The following is a 14,627-nucleotide window of genomic DNA, read 5'->3' as shown; positions in this document are numbered from 1 at the left end:
TTCGTAAAGCACTCAGAAATCTACTGATGAATTAGCTATGTGTTACTATTTTTAAAAAGCTGCCTGTCTGAATAAAGGATCCAACTATGATGCTGTCAGATACTATGGTGATAAGGGCATAGAAGTGCCCATTAAAAAAGCCCCAAAACACTAACACCCTCCTAACTAACACCTACCCTACACTTACCCTGCAGGGTTTAATGCAGACCAGATGGGCCAATAAACCCATTAGGCAGCTGATTAAGTAGGCTCAGCTGGGCAGACATAAGCAGGGCCTATAAGGTCTAGGAGTTGGAAGGTGAAAAGGCTTCTGGAAAAGGCACATAGTCCCAAGAGAAAGGGAGGAGTGAATGGAGACTGCTGTCATTCCTTGGGAAGAGGGAGGAGGCTTTGGGAACTGGTAAGGCCCAGGACAAAAAAGGGGAACCCGGGATAGGAAGAAGCCTAGGGATAGAGCAGTGAGGCCAGAGAGAGAAGGCCCAGACTGGTGAGCTCAGGGTCCCTGGGCTGAAACCGAGAGAAGAGGGCAGGCCCAGGTTCCCCTACCAGCCATTGGGTGAGTGGCACCATGGCAGTGAGTGAGAGACAGAGCCACAAAGAGGATGCTGTGGTTCCTGAAGGTGGACAGCAGAGACAGAGTGACAGTGTGCAAACCATGGACGGGGGAGAGGGAGGTCAGAGTCGAGCTAATTCCCAGAGTGCCAGGAGAAGGCACCTGTCTGGTGGTAAGTGGTGCACCCCATGACACCCTCCTAGCAGCATGCAGTTGCTTCTGGGGTGAAAAGTTTCAACAGCCAACATCATCACTAGTCAATAGCTCAAAGACAAAACAGTTGGAATCCAGTACTATGTCCAATTGAAGTTGTAAGGAAAAACTTTTGACTGAGTTATTGAAGTCCTCAAATCATGGTTTAAAGATTTCAAGGTACAGAGAATCCACCAGCAAGTGACCTGTGCCCAATGTTACAGAGGAAAGCAAAAACAAAAAAACCCCAGGGCCTCTGGCAATCTGCCCTGGGGGACTGTTTCTTCCCAATGCCAAATATGGTGATCAGCTAAACCCTCAGCATGTGGGCAAGACTCACCAGCCAGACACCCAAGAAATAATTTTCTGTAGTAACTCAGCACTAACCCCATCTAACATCCCATCACAGGCCATTGGCATATTTACCACTAGTAGTCAAAGATCAGTTAATTGCCAAATTAGGCTGTCCCATTATACCATCCCCTCCATGAATTTCTCTCTCTAGAAGAAGGTAACTCATAGTCATGGGCACCCTGAGAAAGCATGACAATGGCACACTCACGATTTTCCTAGGGTGGAATATTGTCTTGTATATCACAGGGTCTGTCAAGTGCAAGAAGATTGTTTGGCTGGTGGTCTCTGGGAGCTAAGTTCATTCCTAAAGTGGTGATGAAGTTTCATGTCAGGCAAAGCATCCATCCATCTCTGTTTTATGCTAAACCCCACTCTAGCAGAGAAGAGGTGGTATGGCACTCACTGGACATGTGTAGTACTCTTGCCTGCTGCCTGAACAAAACAAAACCTTTCCAAAAATGCCCTAGACTCTTTGACTCATTCACGAAGTGTGTGAAAGGAGAGGCTGTCTCCTCCCAGAAACTGTTGAAATGGATTTCAGGGTGCAGTATACTGTGCTGGGAGATGAGCATCACCCTTGAGGGAGGCATAAGAACACACTTGACTTGGGCTTAGGCACTTTCAGTAGTTTCCCTTAGAGAAGTTCCAGCTGCTGACAAACTACAGAGCAGCAACTTGAAGTTCACATTTCCACTAAACACTATGTACTTGTGCAAGCAACTGCTTCTGATGCCTCTCTAGGCAAGGCAGTTCTGTAATCTGTCGTATTATAGGACTCCGGGCACCTACTACCTTATAAAGACACTGCTTGTGAATCATCTGAATTGCACTACACATAGACAAACCTTATGTACAGTGTATGTATGTATAGTGTATGTATGTAACCCACCCTCCTTGCCCACTGAATGTTTACTCCAACAGGGAACTAATGTAGGGAAGGAACTAGGATGATGGTGGCTGGCAACCCCCTCAATTCCCTTGGTGAGGAGCATGAGGACAATGGGGGTGCATGCACATGCCACACAGACACTGCCAAAAAAAAAAAGGATCTGGTCCTGAATGCACGATGCACGTGTGCAACCTGAAGTGCCCTACAAATAGGGACAACATCTCAAAGAACTCAAGTTGTTAAAAGATGAGCAAAGCCTCCATACAGAGGAAAGAGTATGGAATTGAGAGTTTAACTTCTGTTTCTTCTTCTATAGTGATCTTAATGCCACCCATGTATATAGCTCTTAACAGATATCTGCTTATATCTTTCATCATCTCTATATGAAGGAGGTAAATATAAGGTCTGAATGAGTGAATAACAAGTATTTCTTCAAGTATCTGAAATATTACAAACAAAATTGTGTTGGTCCTTTTGGGTTTGCTCTTTGCAAATAGTCAGCTGATATTTGATTTGTAGAAAGTGAGGTAAGATGGCACATAAATACTTCACAGATGTCTTAGTCCCATATGCAATGAGAAATTGCTTGACACAAATGGAAGCTGGTTCCCCCACACCCTTCGTGAGAATGAGGCATGTGTACAAGCAAGCCAATCAAGGAGCTGACTCCGCTCTTCATGTACCTGCACCCGTGCCTTTTCATACAGTTACTGAGAGTCACTGCTTCTGGAGATGACAGATGGTAATACAAGGTCCATTTCAGCAGAGCACTTCAGCTCTGTGCCATAATCAGTGCCATAATGCAATACATTTTGTATAGTTTGGATAAGCAGTTAAAATTAAACAATTTTGCCTTCAGGTTTTTTTTTTATAGTCAGTATCTCTGAATGCCACATATAGGCTTTATTTCTGTGTAGGACAAGCGTTGAACCCTTGAAGGAAAGGAGGTTTGTTAATGGAAATGTCGGTGCAGCAGAGCTAGCCGGAGCCACTATAAAATAACACATGTAAGATGTTAATTTTCTTTGTGGCAGTTGGATGGGAGGAGGGCTGGAATGATATCTGTGGAGGAAAGGTAACAGCTGCTGCCTTCTCTCAGTGGACGAACACATTAGGGTAGATTCCTCAGGCACTGCTAATGAGTGTATGAAAAAGAATGAGGTACAGAGGATGGTGGCATCTGTCATTCTTGATGCATAGCAGAGAATTTCTATATTCAAATTAGAGTTGTATAGTGGAATTTCAATAAGGATTTTTTTCTATTTTGCCTTATTAGCGTTTGTTATGAATACACAAAAATTACCACCGACACAATTTGAATTAGATACGGTTTATTTTTACAGCTTTTTCTACTTCTGTTACCAAACCTAATCTTTAGCTATATAAATTGTTCTTTTGTGCATTTGCTGTTACTGAGGCAGCAAGAGAGACACAAATAGCTTGGTAGAAAAGTTTGAAGTGCTAATCTTTTTGTAAAATAGAAAAATTGGAGCCTTCTTATATATGCACTCCTAAACTTAGATTTTCACTTGTATCACAAAGTGTTGCACCTATGGCATGCATGTTTGATTGTGTATATTACAGTTCATTAACTGACTAATTGTTCCAGATGGTATAATTTTTGTGTATACTTGGCTTGCCAGGATCATTACTATCTTGATTCTGATATTAGCTGCAATAAGTAAGGGAAAGAAAAGCTTTCTTTTCATAGGCAACTCCTCTGAAAAGACCAACTGAAGATGAACACAGTTTGATTGTGATTCTGGGTACATCAACACAAATATGAACAGCCAGCATTTACCAAGAGAATCATCTTGTGCCTTACTTCATCAACAGGCAATTTGGTGTGCCTCTGAGCATGTATAATGGGATGAACTTAAAAGATTAAATATGCAATAGGATGAATTTGGAGATGTTCAGTGAAATGTTTGTCCATTTGTCCGTGCTCCATCTTAGCTTTATAACAACATTCTTCATTAAAGCAATGCAATGATACAGAGTCATCCTATAATATAGTTTGTGATGGAGAGGAACTTCAAAAGCCTTGGACTCACATAACTGTAAATACTTATTAAAAGATATTAAAAAATAGTCCAAACTTTCTGATCCTACCAGATAGGACAAGAAATCTTTCTTGTTTGAATTTCATTTCTGCTTTGCAGGGACAAAGCAGAAACCACTAAAGTAGCATGAGAAAACACCATGTTGGTATTTTTAACTGAACTGCAAAAGAATAAACCACTTTGCCCCATTTATGCCCATCTGCACAGGGATTGTGAAAACTGAGGAAGAACATCAGTTTGCTCTAGCTAGTGATTAGGTAGTGTTCACTAGATTCCCTGCTGAGGCCAGAAAGGATAAAAGGGGGGTTGGTTTACTCTCCTTTCTTGGAGGGGAGTGGGGTTGTTGAAGCTGCATTTCCTGTTTTTGTCTAGGTAACTTGTTGTAAGAGGTGAACAAGTAAAAACGCAAAATCAATCCTAAAGAATATTTCTAGTGTGTTGGTGCTTGGGATGACTAACTGGTTCTGCTTGATTGCAGCCAATTAACCTGTAAAGTGCAATGGCGAAGTGCCATAGAAATTACCAACTCAAATCTTCTTTGACAAATTATCATTTATCTAATCAGAGAATCTGCTTTTCAAGGGGGAAAAAATGAATTATCGAGAGTCTTGCTTTTAGAATTATGTTTAGCTCAGAAGAATTAGAGGGAAGAAACTAAACCCACAGACAAAACAAGGACAATAGTTGTTCTTTACCTCTAAAATTAATAAAATTCACTGTATGTCTATGCCCTACACCATCTTCAGCCTGCCTGCTGAGCAGTGTATCACTTTTGTAGACATACTCTGCTCATATTAAATGCTACTGGAATCGACTTAAGCCTGCAAAACTACACAAAACAATATTCTTCACAACGTGCTAAGTGCTGATTAGAGCATGATCTGAATTCTGTTAAAGACAAACTTATTTGTATATAGGTGAATTGAAGCTGAGGAGCTACATTTAGACAGCTTCAGATATGAAGTTATTAATTGCTTACTCCTTCCCATAACCATGCAAATAGTTACAATGTGCAGTGAATAATCTATCAGAGGAACACACAAATAGCAGAAAAAAGAAGCTTTCGGTGTAGTGGACTCATTTTTTTTACATGTATAAATAATCACTCTTTCTGATTTTAATTAGCATGAAGAAACAGCAACACAACTTCATGCTTTTGTGTTACAGAAGTATATTTGTGTCTGAAGTGAGTACTGTGCTTATGAATCCAAGTTCAGCAAAGCACTTGTAGGGACTCAAATTAAAATCAGAACTGCAAAAATCTGCAAAAAAAGTACTAAAGGGAATCTTCCTGGAAAGTATTTTATTATCCATTGAGCAGTGCTAATCTACTGATTTCAGTTTATACTCCCTCTCTTGTATATATGAACAAAAAGAACATAACAATCTTGACATCCTTTTTGGAAATGGGCAAACTGGGTAGATAATTTTATTTATTTAAAAATATCATTTGCAGTTGTATACTTTAAGAGGTTGAAGTTTCTGTTGCTAGGTTTGCCTTTCAGTACTATGGCAACAGTATCACAGCAGGGCTCAGTGGGAGATGGTCATGTGAGTTATTGCAGAGGCTTGATGTCCTTGGGGTTAGCTGGTCAAGATTGTCAGTTTTACACCAAAGGTTTTGAGTACACACAAGCATATTTAAAATTTCACTGCTTCAAAGCTACCTGTCTGTTTATTTCTTTTTTCCCTTTCCCTGGGGATCAAAACTGGTAACTGTGGCTGAGCAGGCTCTTGCCATCTTAATAGTAAAAATACTCAGGCACTATTGAAAAGAGTATTTGACTGTTGCTAAAACCAAACACAAGATCATCTTTCAGTAGCTTCAATCTCTGAGTAACAGTTCAGTTGGTTTTCACATTGGTTCACTAACAAATGTTTCCAAAAGCAGTTTCATGGTGTGTTACTCAGTCATTTGACATCTTTCAGACATGGTATAGATTACTTTATCTCAACTTCATGATTTCTTTTAGTGGAACTGTTTGATATGAAGAGATTACGGGCTGGGATTTTGGGAACTCTTACTTTATAAAATCAGTATCTGAACACCAACAGAAAGCATGCAGTAGACTCTGCGTGTTAGCACTTAATTTGCTTATGGGTTACCTGAGATGGATGACTTACACGTACGTTACATTACCAGTAGTTGAAGACTTTATCGAATCAACTGATGAAAATATATTGGTGGTTGTACATTCATTATGTGCTCAAGTTGCTGTGGACTCTTGCAAAAAACTTGAGCCTTACCCAAAATAGTCTATGCTTATCTTTCTTTCCCTACCAAATAAAGTAAAGGGAGTAATAGCCTATTTTTTCCCCAAGCAATGTGAACCTTACAGTAGTTAAGTTTTTTCCCCACTAAATTGATGTACTATTCTCCATCCAGTACTACTGGTTACTGTGTAGGGCTTTAGTTGACAGATGTTACTGGAAGATTTATTTTTACACCTCCCGATGTGTTGTAAGAGTTACAGTATGCCTTCCATGAAGCTTATGTAATGCCCTGTTTACTATCATGTGCTTAGATGTGTGCAAAAAATCCCTAAGTGGTAGTTTAAAAGTTCCCAAACATTTAACATTGTGGAATCCCTCACAGGTGACTGAAACAGCTTAACTTGAATGCATACCTACATCTAACTGAGGCACTGATAAGCACCCAGTTGCTCCAAAAAGTGATGGCAAAAATAAAAATCTAGTAGAAATATAGAGCAATGTACATAACCACTGCTTTGGGATATGAATATTGTTGCCTTTACCAAGTGAAAACCTGTTGCTTTTGGCTTGAAGACCTTGTGTGCAAATCAATCCCAACTATGTCACAGCCCTGATTTACTCCTCACTTTATTGCTCTATTTGCATTTCCAGATCATAATGACTATAGTGCCTGGGCGCCGTACAAGATGATTGATACAGCAGATACATCCAGAGGCAAAATCCTCCTCTTCCCTTCTTTTAAAACCATATTCTACAGTAATCAGCTCTAAATCCATGCACTTAATCCCCTGCCATTTTGCAGCCCTTGAAAGGGTTTAGCTACATGTAAAGATGGTTCCTAAGTGGGTGCTTGGAACTTTACGGGTGATGCCTATGCCATTTAATCTGGATCAGGAATAGTCTGCAAATGGAGTAGCCATTTCTGTTCCATAGAATCTGCCCTCTGAGGCTGGGGTGAGAGAAACTTTGAAGCTTTGAATTCAAAGAAATACAAAATGTGCGAAACTGGAAGGTTTCTGAGAAGCGTACATTGTGCTGTGCTTTGTTTTACACTTCAGCTCCACAGCTGATGTGAAAGAGGAGCATTTAATATAAAACTACCAGAAACTTTTGCCTTTGATGTATGTTGATTGTTCATGTTTTTTCCTGGGATGATTTTTACGAATAGTCAAGTTATGTGATTAACCTTAAGTATTTAGAGGAATGTTTTTGAAGAGTTGGATTAGTTTCCTTAAAAAGTTATAAGAACTGATTGTTTTAAAGGAAGAAAAAAATCATAAGGAACATGGAATTGAAGAAAAATTTCAGAGATTCACCATCCATTATACTACAAATGCATATTGATTTTGAGGTCCACAGTAATGGGAAAAGGGATACAGGTTAGAATGCTTTCATTGGTACCAATACAATTTTGTATTAGATAATAATGTTTTTATTGGTATTGCAGGAGTGCCTCGGAGCCCCAGTAATGGGCCAGTCCCCCTTTATGCTAGGCACTGTACAAATGCAAGACAAAAAAGATGGTGCCTGTCCATAAAGAGCTTGTAATGTAAGTGTAAGAGAAGGACAACAGATGGATACAGACAAGCAGGATAATATAAGGAAACAGATAATATTGGTCTGCATAATTGGCAGTGGTCTCATAACACCAGTAATTAGTTTTTATTGGAAATCCTTACTGCTACTCAGACAAGGCTAGGGGCATTTTGGTACCAGAAGAGGAAAAGGTGACTGAACCAAATTGTTGATCTCAGTCCATCTATGCCCTGGGGCTCTGGGAATACATTAAGAGCAGCACTGTTTCTCCACGCAGATAGACTAAGGACTTGTCTAGTCAGAGAGTTAGTAAGCTGCAAGCTGGGGTGTAAATCTACAACACGCTAGCCTGCCACTAAAAGTTCCCTAGTGTTCTTTGATTCACCACAGTAGATTTCAGACAGTGATAGGAAAAAGCACAGTCAGGTAATACTAGTGCATGGCAGAAGGGTCCACACGGACAGTTAGTGTGTGGGAGTGTAGTGAGCTATAGATTTCACCTCCGCTTGCTGCATGCTAGACACATCCTAAAATACTTCATAGCCATTTAGTAGACAATACCTTACCCCAATCTTTGCTTTGTAACAGAACTAGTTGTGTATTGGTCCTTGGTACATTTCCTGACATACTTTTCCAGATACTTATATTACAAACAAATGCATGGAATCAGTTACATTTTGTGTCTCTCTTTACATGATAATATTAAATTAAAAATTAGCTTGACCAACTTATATATGTTAATGTAAAATCATTTATTGCTCTTCTTAAATTGCCCATGCAGTGGTGAGGCTAGGAACCTGAAGTCAACATCCTTGCAACTTTTAATGTTGTTACAGCCTAGGGTCATCTCTTTGCTCATGTTCCCTTCCTCATCATCTTCTACTATATCATATTTCCCCTATCCTGTGTCGATGCTTAAAATAAATCAGGCTTGAAACAGACACCAGTACTTGTGATAAGCAACCCCTCCTCCTTCAAATCTGTCTTTAAACCCCATTTTTATGGCACCTTCCTACGCTAACCTTCTGCTAATGTTTATCTCTTCACCAACAATGAGTCCCATCCAAATTTACATTTGAAGTAACTATGGCAACGTGCATGTTTCCATTGTAAGCTCTTAGATGGGTTAGAATGTTAGTGGAAAGCGGTGGAGATTTACTGGGAAATATGTAGATGAAAAGGAAACTTTTCAAGTTGCATGAGCAAGTATTTGTGGAGATAACATTTTCTGCTCCAGCTTCGATTGGTGATACTCCACTGACATAGTAGATCTAAATTCATCAGGTTGTTTCTTTGTTCTGTCATTTTCTCTTTTGGATTATGGGGGTCAGATTTCATTTTCTCCCATTAATGACATTTAGTTTTCTTCTTCCTCTGCATTGCGTTCGACTCAGTCCTTAACTCTTAAAAATTCAACTATGATCCTAGAAAATGTTTTGTAGATTACAGGCTGCTTCCCTTCACTCATACAGACACCATTTTCAAAGTTCTGCAACATTGTCTATTGCTGATGTCAAATATCTTTGTGTCTAGAGGATTGCCATCAGACTTGGAGATGTTCTAAATAGCATAACAAAGGGAAAAGGATACTTTAAGGATGAAAAAAGTTCAAAAGGAAACAACATACCATTTCTGATTGATAGAAATGTAGGTGGCTGTGCTTCTCCTTCCATATGTGTGGGCAGAGTCAGAAAAAGCTCTCTTGTTTGTCATTCAATCCCACCTCTCACGTGTGAAGCACAAAAAGAATTTCAGGCTGAATTCTGGTGTCAAAGTGAAATCCATTTCTGTGTCAGATACACTTCAAACACAAAAAGGGAGCACTTACCCTAAAATAACTTCATGCTGGGGAAATTAGCTTTTAATATTTAAATTATACAGGCATCTGTACATTTGAGCAGGCTTGACCCCAAATTTATACATAAACATTTCTATAGGAGAGAAGGGAAGGTTTGTCAGCTCTCTTCAGAATAATCACAGAAATGATAGTTTGTTGAGTAAGTTCGATTGATTTAACTGAAATTTCACTTGTAACGGTGTCCATATTAATGCCAGTTCTGACCTTGGTAGTAATTTTCAAAGTGATTGAGCATTCACACTATTTCCCACGTTGTTACAAAATACTTGTATAGCTAAAGCTATGTTGCAATGAGGTTCTTGCATGCACAATTCAGAGATATAAAGTAGTAATCTTTTGCAGGCTAGTTAGAGAGGAGCATTAATTTTTGTAATTTGGAGAAGCACAATGCAAGTTGCCAACAAAAGAGTGAACCTCAAAGTGGTTCGGCAGACAGCTGAAAGTATTTGTCTAAAAAACCAGCAGTCTAAACTTGACAACTCTAGGAGACTGGTTTAGTGTAGTTCATAACAACCAGGCCCTTTTTTAAATAGGAAGCTAAAGGCTTTGCTAAAGGCCAGTAAAAACAAAAATTTTCAGACTTTTAAAAAAACAGAGTCTGACAAAGAAGACACAATCTTACAGTCAGCTGAATCTGTAACGCCAAAATCTCTACTAATTGGTAGGTTTGATTATGCTTTCAGAGGCATGAGTCAGGAGTAACTCCATTTGTACCTTAAACTCTTACACACTTATAAAACTGAGATTCAGAGTTTCTTAAATTATAGATTTCTGATTGCCTTAAATATGAGATTATGTTGCTTTCTTTGCTATCAGGGGAAAAAAGGTCAGGCCTTCTGGACAAAATACAAAGTCTGGGATCCTTTGAAATGATGGAGGAATGGTTTAATCTTGTGTGTTTGGAAGAAATTTGTTTTGGAGTTCCATTTTAAATCAATGAATGCCTTAGAACCCAGTCCCTCCATCAAACTCAAACAAAACAAAATAGTACTAAGATACTTTATCAAATCAATATTAACTATCCTAAGATGAGTAATCCTTTCTCCCCTAAACAAACATCTTCCTTATATTAATGCTGCTAATAAATGTTCTGTTCTGTCAGTAGAAGAGAATTTACAAAAGAATTTTTGGATGTCTATTGCATGTTATGATAATCAGTTTGTTTGACCTAAACCATGCAAGACAAGTATTTCATTTGTATTACCCCTGAAAAAAATCAAAATAAATTAACATATGTCACATTCATTTGCTTTATATTGTTTAAAAAATTATGGACAGGTGTCTTTGGATGAAGACTAATACTAGAAATGAGACATGCTAAGATAAGGTACTTGATCAAACTGAATTTGTATGATCTGGACTATATCTTAATGAGGACCAGACTTCTATTTTAGCCTAATTTAAAATAAAAATGTGGTTCCGGAACCTCATTAACATTAGTGAAGACTTCAAACTCTATCTGTTGTGTTATCCCAATAGTGATAACACTATCACTGATGGTCTAACACTAACATTAATATTTTTTAAGTATGGTATCAATTATTTCTTACTCCTTAACTTTCTTTGCTAATGTGTGAAAAAACTTTGCATTAGTAGCTGTTTCCTTCTCAACTTCAAAAGAGCTACCAATTCTTTGCCTATTTTTTTAAAGCACTGAGTTATAAGGATGAAAGTGTTATTTAACTGCCAAGCGTTAATAAGATTAATGTAGTTGCATTACAACTGTAGTTGATAAGGATCTTTGTCATCTTGATTTCAATTTATAGATTCTTGATTTCTTTATACTTAGATCTTGTATCATGTTGGTCAAATACTGTAGCCCAGTCTTGTGACATGGTGTCCTATTCTGACACAGGTACCAATCTTCTCCCAAGAACTGATGGATATTCAGACCCTTGCAGGTGGAGTTCCCAGTGGAGAAATCAGTAATATGAAATGTGGGTATATTCTGAGTGTAGTTTGTTTTACCTAGACACAGAAAACAGTCCTGCAATAGAGCAGGCTAAACAGCACGCAGGCAATCCCTTCTTTCAATAATCTCAACTCAACAGGAGTGCACAGTTGTCAGGGAACAGCTCTGTCTCAAGAACTTACTGTAATTATAGACCACAGCAGACAGGTAGCTCTCCTGCTGCTGCATAGCTCCCTCTGACCAGAATTTACTTTTACCAGATCCTTGATTAACAAAAATTAACTCAGCATATTACTCTAACATTGAATATTTGTTTACATGCTAAGCATTAAGAACTTAGAAGACTATAACAGTATGACCCAGTGACACCTGCTATAACAATAAAAGAAATACTACATAAATCAAGGGTTTTTAAAAATAGATGGGGAGGTATGTTTATGGGGTCCAAATATGGGATTTTATCTGCTTGCTTTTATTCCCTCTAGTCTTGGACTGATGGATAGTTTTTCAGTTACAATGTGTAATTATAGAACCAAAACAGAAAGTAATCCTGGATGACAGTGGGAAGAGGATTACCTGATGATAAGAAACCAAGATATCAGGCACCAGTGTTGATGTAATGAAAGGACAGCTGATGAATCTAAAAGGCAACAAGCTTAAAATTGATAGAAGGAAACATTCTTCACACTTCACATGATTAGCATATGGAACCCACTGCCACTAGGTATCACTGAGGCCAAGAATTATGTAAGGTAAAAAGGATTAGACATTAATATGGATAGAGAATATCAGCAGTGACATTAGAGAGGGTGAAATAATCGTAAGAGACGTGAAACCTCGTTCTTGGGCATAAGGCAACACTGACTGTTAGGGGAACTAGAGAGAAACTAAGATTCCACGATGTGCTTTCTTCTGCCTTTCTCGAAGACATCTGGTACAGGCCACTGCCAGACAGGATAATGTACTAGATGGAATATAGGTCTGATACACTAAATTGTCAGTCTACTTTATTGTAATTAAGTCAGTGAAGTTTATTAGCCCAGGATCTTGTGGCAAATAGTTGCGTATTTTTGAAAAGCAAAGGAGACATTTGTGAACATGTGTTTTCAGCCTTCCTATTTCAATTGCGTATGTTACAAGCACTACAAATGGATTATACAGCACATAAATTAACCTCCCTCCCCAACCCTATGTAGGGTCAAAGAGAATTCTGTCCTTGTTCCACAGCATTGTATTGCATCCTTTGGCGCATTATGTGGGGTGAGAAGGTGTTAGGTTGCACTTTCTCAGCAGCATTTGCAATGGCCACCACTTGAATCAAGATACTGGACATGGACAGACCTTTGAGGTTTTAACTAATATGGAAATTATTCATTTCCTATGTAAACTTCCACTTTTGTTACTCTAAAAACACCATGTCTCAGTGCCTGTCACTACTTTCATTTTAGACAACAGATAGCAGTTACACTGGATATGTGCATTCAGTGCTGACAAACAGGAGAATCAGCCAAGGACAAGGGTTTGACCTTAGGCAGAGTCACTGAACTTGAAACTAAATTTCACAGAGTGAAGAGCAATCATTTTATTAACCTTAAAGACAACTTTGACTGTCCGGTTGATTTTCCTCTCATTCAAGTTGCAATAAATTTCCTTCAGTACTTTGAATCATGGAGCCAGCTTGTAACTGAGAAGTAATGTTCTTCTGATCCAGGGCTGTCTTGAGAATTGTGTGCAATTTCTGACAGAATAATATCAATTGAGAAATGAGGTGAAGTTAAGAAGAGCACAGCCACAGACAGAGGCTAGAGCACCGTAATGTGGATTTTGGGCTGGATTACTGTAATTCCTTTCTTTTGGCTGTTCTTCTGACTTGGTTTCATATTAAAAAATTTGCACTTCAGGAGTAATCAGCTATCAAACATTGACATACACCTTATTAAGCTAGTCTGTATACCTCCTCTGTATGATAATCAGTCCCCTTGGCTGCCAGATGGATATTGAACTAGATCAATTTCAAAAATCCTGTTGCTGCATTTTGAGGTACTGTGAAATTTAAACTCTGTACAAGATTCCCCCCCCAGGACCCAGGTTAAGACTTTTGGACTACAGCAGTGTTAGTATGCTGATGGGTAGAAAAGTTCTTCTAACCCTTTCCAGATCATTCACTTTAACAGCTCTTCACTCAGGAGTACCTTACAGGAGAGATGTGTTGTTTAATCTGGCAGTATTTGTAAATACAATTTACAAATCTTACATTGAAGATGGAAATTATTTTAAAAGCCTGGACTGAATAAACATGATGCAATTGTACATACATTTTGACCTTAAAAAGTAATAGCTATTCAAACCAGCCATGAGCAAATATCAGAAGGTTAGGGGATTCACTTCCCATAACCACCCACAAGTTCAGATGTTTACCTGAGATATCCAAACCACTTGAGTCAAAAATACATGGGAAATTTTGTGAGAACAAACTTTCTTGTAAATGTTCTAGTACTACCTGCTTGCTTTTAGAGCAGTTACACTAGGAGGCATTTTTCTCATATTAATTTGGTGCTTCAGCTTTGGTACCAGACAGAACCTCAAAATGCTAAAGTAGTGTGAAAAACAAAGCTGACCAAACTACTTGTTTTTGAAACTCTAAAAGTCTGTTTGAGTTTGGCACCCATCTCAAGATGAAACTCTGAGCTTATAGGTTTGGATAAAGACTCCATAGAGACTGTATACTCCAGTGATTTGAACACACTGATATTGATATGTGAGCTCAGACAATTAATTTAACTTTTTTATGGCTCAGTTTGGAAATCTGTAAAGTGGGGATAATAGTTAGCTACTGTATGTTATTATGAGACAAAATAATAAAAAAGCACATAAATCCCTTTTCAAAGTTTACTCAAGCAGTTTTGAAAATTTGTCCTTTGATCAAACAGTGTTTGTGAAAATTGTTGATCTTCAACTGGAATGCACATTAATGACCCTAATTTAAATTAATTTCTCTTCAGTAGAACTGTTACTATACACTACGTAAATCTAGCCTAAAATATTTCAAACATGAA

At 38.4% G+C, this 14,627-nt stretch overlaps 1 long non-coding RNA gene across 1 annotated transcript in view; it reads left to right on the top strand.

The window, feature by feature from the left end:
• The first annotated feature begins 316 nt into the window (after positions 1-316).
• Positions 317-14,627, top strand: part of LOC137151895 (uncharacterized) — a 39,280-nt gene continuing 24,969 nt past the window's right edge. The window contains exon 1 of the long non-coding RNA XR_010919398.1: positions 317-400. This is a non-coding gene — a long non-coding RNA (uncharacterized lncRNA). The remainder of the gene's footprint in view (positions 401-14,627) is intronic.

Source organism: Emydura macquarii, unplaced genomic scaffold (assembly GCF_026122565.2).
Source record: "Emydura macquarii macquarii isolate MOO-44397 ecotype Brisbane River unplaced genomic scaffold, CSIRO-AGI_Emac_v2 contig_1119, whole genome shotgun sequence".
NCBI lineage: Eukaryota > Metazoa > Chordata > Testudines > Chelidae > Emydura > Emydura macquarii.
This window is presented reverse-complemented; position numbering and strand designations above follow the sequence as displayed.